Below are 7,088 nucleotides of genomic sequence, written 5' to 3' on the forward strand. Positions count from 1 at the left end.
CTCTGAGAGGTTTCCTTCTCACCTTGGCCCATGAGATTCCCCTTGCAGGTCACTTAGGTCAGACAAAGACTTGGGACAGGCTTATCTCACACTTTCACTGGCCCCACATGAATGAGAATACCAAGGAGTTTTGTCGCTCCTGTGTCACTTGCCAAGCCAGTGGTAAGTCAGGTGGCACAACAAAGGCCCCCCTCATACCACTACCTGTGGTGGGGGTTCCCTTTGAAAGAGTGGGGATTGACATTGTTGGTCCAATGGAACCCCAGACAGCATCAGGGCACAAGTTTATACTGGTGGTGGTGGACCATGCCACCAGGTATCCTGAAGCTATTCCACTTAGGACCACTACAGCACCTGTAGTGGCAAGGGCCCTAGTTGGAGTGTTCTCCAGAGTGGGCTTCCCTAAGGAGGTTGTTTCTGACCGAGGTGCAAACTTCATGTCAGGATATCTGACTGCAATGTGGAAGGAGTGTGGTGTCAACTACAAGTTCACCACACCCTATCATCCACAGTGCAATGGGCTTGTTGAGAGATTCAACAGGACCCTCAAAGGGATGATTCATGGACTACCTGAAAAGCTCAGGCGTAGATGGGATGTCCTGATACCCTGCCTCTTGTTTGCTTACAGAGAGGTCCCACAGAAGGGGGTTGGCTACAGCCCTTTTGAACTTCTGTATGGGCATCCTGTAAGAGGACCCCTGTGTTTGGTTAAGGAAGGATGGGAGAGACCTCTCAAAAAGCCTGCAACCAACATAGTGGACTATGTACTTGGTCTCCGCTCCAGGATGGCTGAATAGATGGAGAAGGCATCCAAAAACCTAGAGGCCAGCCAAGAACTCCAAAAAGCTTGGCATGACCAGAAGGCTGTCCTGACTGTGTACCAGCCTGGACAGAAGGTGTGGGTGCTGGAGCCAGTGGCCCCAGCAGCACTCAAAGACAAATGGTCTGGGCCCCACACCATCATTGAGCAAAAGGGAGAGGTCACCTACCTGGTGGACCTTGGAACTCCCAGGAGCCCTCTCAGAGTGTTCCATGTGAACAGGCTCAAGGCATATGTCGACAGGAAGGACATGAGTTTGCTCATGGCCACAGATGAGGGACAGGAGGAAGAGAGTGACCCTCTCCCAGACCTGCTCACTCAGAATCCTGATGATGGATCAGTAGATGGTGTTGTCTTTTGTGGCAGCCTCTCTGAACATCAGCAACAGGATTGTAGACAAGTTCTGCAATCCTTTAGACATATGTTCTCTCTGACACCCAGCCAAACTGATTGGTGTACCCATGAGGTTGACACTGGGGACAGTCTGCCTGTCAAGAGTAAAATCTACAGACAGCCTGATCATGTTAGAGACTGCATCAAAACTGAAGTGCAGAAAATGTTGGAGCTGGGAGTCATTGAGCCCTCAGATAGCCCCTGGGCTAGCCCAGTAGTTCTAGTGCCAAAGCCTCACACCCAGGGTGGTAAGAAAGAGATGAGGTTTTGCGTAGACTACAGAGGCCTCAATGCAGTCACTAAGACTGATGCCCACCCAATACCAAGGGCAGATGAACTTATAGATAGATTGGCTTCTGCCAACTACTTAAGTACATTTGATTTGACAGCTGGGTATTGGCAAATCAGGTTAGCTGAGGAGGCCAAACCCAAGACAGCATTTTCTACCCCTGGTGGGCATTATCAATTTGTGGTAATGCCCTTTGGTTTGAAAAATGCCCCTGCCACCTTCCAAAGGTTGGTGAATCAAGTCCTCACTGGGTTGGATGACTTCTGTGCAGCTTATCTTGACGATATTGCTGTCTTTAGCTCCACCTGGGAGGATCACCTGGTCCACCTGAGGAAAGTGTTAGAGGCCCTGCAAAAGGCAGGCCTCACTATCAAGGCCACTAAGTGCCAGATAGGACAGACACAGGTTGTATACCTGGGCCACCTTGTAGGTGGAGGCCAGGTTCAGCCATTGGAGAGTAAAATACAGGCCATCAAGGACTGGGCTCCTCCAATCACCCAGACTCAGGTTCGAGCTTTCTTGGGCCTGACTGGTTACTATAGGAAGTTTGTCAGAAATTATGGGTCCATAGTGACCCCCCTTAATGACCTGACAAGTAAGAAGATGCCAAAGAAAGTTCAGTGGACAGAAGGCTGTCAAAAGGCATTCAATGGCCTAAAGCAGGCCATGTGCACAGCACCTATCCTAAAGAGTCCAGACTACTCCAAGCCATTCATTGTCCAAACAGATGCTTCTGAGTTGGGTGTGGGAGCTGTTCTATCTCAACTGAATTTTGATGGTAACGACCAGCCCATTGCTTTTATTAGCAGAAGGCTGACCCCCAGAGAGAAAAATTGGTCAGCTATTGAGAGGGAGGCCTTTGCTGTGGTTTGGGCCCTGAAGAAGCTGAGGTCCTACTTGTTTGGAACTCACTTCACAGTTCAGGCCGACCATAAGCCCCTCTTATGACTAAGTCAGATGAAGGGTGAAAACCCCAAACTACTTAGGTGGTCCATTTCCCTACAGGGGATGGATTTTACAGTGGAGCACAGACCTGGTACTGATCATGGCAATGCTGATGGGCTCTCCAGGTATTTCCACTTAGAGCAAGAAGACTCACCTGGTCAAGGTTAGTTTATTGTCCCAAAGTTTGGGGGGGGGGTCATGTAGGAGAGTAGGGACTGCAATCCTATGATCACCCAGATTTTTTTGCTTTTTGCTTCACTGGTTTACGACTTCCCTGGCTGTGGGCCTGCTAATCAGACCCACAGCCTAGCTGTTCTCTCTATTCCAAATTGTACCCAGGTACTGAATTGGCACTGGGCCCTCTCCTCTCTGAGTCCCTGTACCCAGGGCTGAGGTGCACCCAGAAGTCTCCCAGGGGCTGCAGCATGTATTATGCCACCCCTGGGCTGACTAACCAAACAGACACAACTGGCTGCTTGACAGCTGGGGCAAAGTGGTGTACTCACCCTTTGCTTTAGATATAGTATACCTATATCTAAACTTAAAATGGACACACAGATCTCCTATCAGTCACTCCTATGGCAGGCCTTGACAATCCTGAAGGCAGAGTGCTTGGAATCGTGTGAGATGGTGCTCTGGCATGAGCTGAGCCTGTCTGCGGCTTTCGGGATCTATCCCTTAGCCGTTTTCATGATATCGCATACCATATACTCTTAAGTGCATTATAATCCTCGCGGTTATATGCCAACTCTGGTATCGCTTTATCAAAACATGTCGAGTAAGGTGTCATACGAATTGGAATACTAACCCCTCGCCAATTCTGGCGACGGGGTTAGCATTCCACCCTTCTAGAGGGACACGACATGTTGGTAACCTGTAACCCCGGTTAAAGTCAGACAGAGCCTTAGCATCCACAAAATGGATGCTGCCACCGAGACACAAGTCTGCCCTCCTGCTGCTGGGAGTCCTCCCAGAGCAGGAGGCAAGGACAAAGGGTTTCCTGCCAGGGGCGGTGCCAGCACCGTCCCAGACAGGGTTTTGTGTATTCTAGGTAGGCAGGGCTTTAGAGGAAGGTGACTGCAAGTGGCACCCCGGTGCTCACTGTGCATAGGCCGGCTTGAACCAGTTCCAGGGGCACACCAGACCCTGAGCTGGGGAAAGCCCGCCAAAGGAGAGGGGTGTAACCACCCCCCTCCTGGTCCCACCCATAGGGCAGGACTTAGTCACGTGCCAGCCCCCTTTTTCAGGATAAAGGTAGGAGCAGGCTCCCTTCCAAATTAGATCAATCTTTGAATCCTGAACCGACCTTCTACACGAAGAACTCAAGACTCTTCTCAAGATTTTCTCCCTTGTGACTAAGGAGTAGTCACCCTGCAGCAGCAGGCACCAACCAAGCATCGCGGTTTGTTGCCAGTCTCTCCTTCGGATCAAGACTGCTCCAGCACGACGAGAACCGGCTTCCCTGGCACCTCTGACCTCAACCTACATCATCAGCCCAGCTGTGATCCGTGGGTGCGACGAGACCTCGAGGGACCGGCCATCTTCAGAACTGCACGACGCTTGTCCAGCACGACCACCAAGTGACCCTCGACCGAGTGCTTTGGGGTGAGAGAAGCCCCGACCCTGAGCAGCTCCAGCACCGAAGTTCAGCCCCCCTGCATCCACGAGATCTGCGTGGGGCCCTTCTGCTCTTTGCTCCTCACCGCGTTGTCCCGGTCACTTGCCCGTTGGCTAGTGGCCCTTTTACGACGCTCCATGATGATAAAGACTGCTGGTCTGGTTGCTCCAGACTGGCCCTTGCTTCCCTTCTTCAGAGAAGCACCCTGGACCCTCCTGGTCCACTCAAGACGCCATTTTAGGTCCACCGCGTGGGCCTTGCATTTGCCAAGACTTGTTGCCCCAATCCTGGGTCCAGCGTTGTCGACAGCAAGTACCTACGTGGGACAGCTCGCACCTCCATCCTGGTCGCCGACAACGCCTCCTGGTCCAAGAGACTGCAGAGCCCAGCAGCGCCCACTCACCTGGCTGAGGTGACTTCGTCCGGTGCCATCCTGGTGCCCACCTAAATCACTGGCTAGTGATTCAGAACTTGGTCCCCTCTGCTTACAGGTTTCTTCTTCCCTGATCCAGGCTTGGATCTCCACGAACTTTCTTCACTGGCCGCCTGCCAGCAACTTCTTTCTTCAGGCTCCTGGTTCTTCAACGAGGGTTTCCGACGCAACTTCAACCCTATGCAGCCGCAGCCCCTGGGCTAGGTACACTGAGTACTCCGGTGCTTCAGCATAGTCCAACACCCTAAGTGTTCGGATCCACTCCCGTTTTCGACCCACCTAGTCGGGTTCGCCCGAGAACAGTAACTTTGCAATTGCTAGCATCCATAGACTTTTTCCCGCCTTACGCGTGAGAGTTCCCACTCTGCACACGACGTCCACAGGCCTCCTGCTCCTAACCTAAGTGTTTAGTATTGTAGGCCTAGCGATTCTAAAGTCTAGAAAAGTATTACTTACCTGCTAGTAATTTCGCATTCCATTTTCATAGTATATGGTTTTTCGTGCCCCTCGGGCATCTGTGTAAATTGTGCGACTTTCAGTGTTTCTTTAAGAGTTTTGTTGTGTGCTTAGCTCCCTGTCTCATAAAGAGCCAGGGTAGTCCTGTTATAAATAAATATACTTTATTTTTTGATAACAACTTGTGTGGTGTCCTTTCACTTGGTGTTCAAGGGGTAATGCGATGGTAAAACAGCTGGCTTAACACGCCCTCTAGAGTCTTAGCCTTAGACTGCTCGTATCCATGCTACTAGGATAGCTGGTCTATAAGGTTGACTTACAACCAATCATCAATAAGGGTTGTTTGGACTGATACATAGTGATCACTAGAATAGTGAGCACTGCATATCAGGCCAACTTCTCACATCCACGTTGCGTTTTGGGCCGTTTCCTGTCGCGGGCACTAGGCCTAACCACACAAGTCAGGTACCATTTCTCTCTGAAGACTTTCGGGAACGCGGGCTGGGGGAAATTATGTGGATCCACGCAGATTTCAGAACTTTAAACCACAGAAATTTGAGGAAATTTTGTTTTTTTGGACAATTGTTTAGGTTTGCAAGGAATTCTGGGTAACAGAACATGGTGAGAGCCAGTCCAGTCACCCCATCCTGGATTACCCTGGGTGTCTAGTTTTCAAACATGTATAGGTTTCCTACGTTTCCCTAGGTGCCGGTAGAGCTATGGTTAAAAAACCATGCAGAATTTTGACTACTTTCGGAAATGTATAGCTTTCCTGGGTCCATTATTGCTTTCATACCCATTCCTACCATTAACTGGAAAGAGATTGAAAGCACAAAAAATAGCAAACATAGGCTATGTCATAGAAAAATGCCAAAACTGTGTTAAATATTTTGGTTTTCTGACAAAAGTCTGCTTGTCCCCGAAAGCTGGGAAGATGATGATTTCAGCACCACAACCCCTTTTTTGATACCATTTGCAGGGAAAAAACACTCTTTCATCTGTAGCCTTTTCCCCCCAAAAACAAAATTTTGCTGTATTTTGGTTATTTTCCGGTTCCCTCCATAAACCCTGCGTACCATTAGAATCCCCAAGATATTAGAAAAAAGGACGCAAATTTGGCGTGGAAACCTTATGTGGTCAAAAAGTTACAGAGGCTTAAGTGCGAACTATTCCAAATAGTCAAAAAAATGCTCAGCACAGCGGGGGTGGGGGTGTGGGGGAAGGCCTAGCAGCGAAGGGGTTAAGTAACCAATCTCTTCAGCTTATAGGAATATATAGTGTGATTTTCCATGAGTCTTTTTTCCAATTATTTCCTTCAATTAAAATCATTTATGGATGGTAACAAAATGTAAGGCTGAAGGCCATATACGATTTTTTTTTAAATGTCAGTTATATTAAAACATTTTTTTATTAATAATGTGTTCTTTTTTTCAACAGACATAAAAATGGTTATAACAAAGAAAGGTAAGTATTAGCTTGAAAATATGTGGCCTTTACACATAAACATTTATTCATGTTAAGGAACTGTTTCTAAAAAGCAAAAGAAATTCCCAGATTGAAAGAAAGTTAAGGTTGGTAAGTATGTTGATAGTAGCTTAGCTATTAAAAAGTTAGTCTTTCAAGGGCTATTTATTCATAAAAGTTGGCTGTTGTGTACATAGCCTTACTGTTCTCGTCTTTTGGCGAGTCAGTACCTCACAGAAAGTAGCTTATTTCTCTTGGAAGAATTTTCATCCACTTTGAACAATTGCATCTACTTCCCTTCTCTATTTGTCTTTCAGGCAAGGAAAAGGCCCCTATCAAATACCATAATTCCCCATAGATATTGTCTACAAAAGTCTGAATCTCTGCTATGAAAAGCTGAAAACTGTTTTCTTGAGTCACAGTGCAGACGTGTTTATCAGTGAGTAATGAGCCCAGTGTCTGGGTTCGTGGACCTGTCTTGTGTTGTGACCGGATACAAAATAATATTTGATGTGGCCAGAAAAGAAGGAAAAAATGTCTTTCTTGAGTCCCGTCACTCACCGGAGTTTCCTCACGGTGACATGCTTCATCATTGGGGCCATCCCAGTTCTCTACGAAAAGGGGCGTGCTGCGACTTGCGAATTACGTAGGAGCACTATAATGTGAAGGA

At 48.2% G+C, this 7,088-nt stretch overlaps 1 long non-coding RNA gene across 1 annotated transcript in view; it reads left to right on the forward strand.

Annotated features, from left to right (window-relative positions):
* LOC144753675 (uncharacterized) overlaps nucleotides 1-6,419 on the forward strand; it is a 528,323-nt gene extending 521,904 nt beyond the window's left edge. The window contains exon 4 of the long non-coding RNA XR_013594474.1: nucleotides 6,392-6,419. This is a non-coding gene — a long non-coding RNA (uncharacterized LOC144753675). The remainder of the gene's footprint in view (nucleotides 1-6,391) is intronic.
* Nucleotides 6,420-7,088: the final 669 nt, after the last annotated feature.

This window comes from Lissotriton helveticus, chromosome 5_1, assembly GCF_964261635.1.
Source record: "Lissotriton helveticus chromosome 5_1, aLisHel1.1, whole genome shotgun sequence".
NCBI lineage: Eukaryota > Metazoa > Chordata > Amphibia > Caudata > Salamandridae > Lissotriton > Lissotriton helveticus.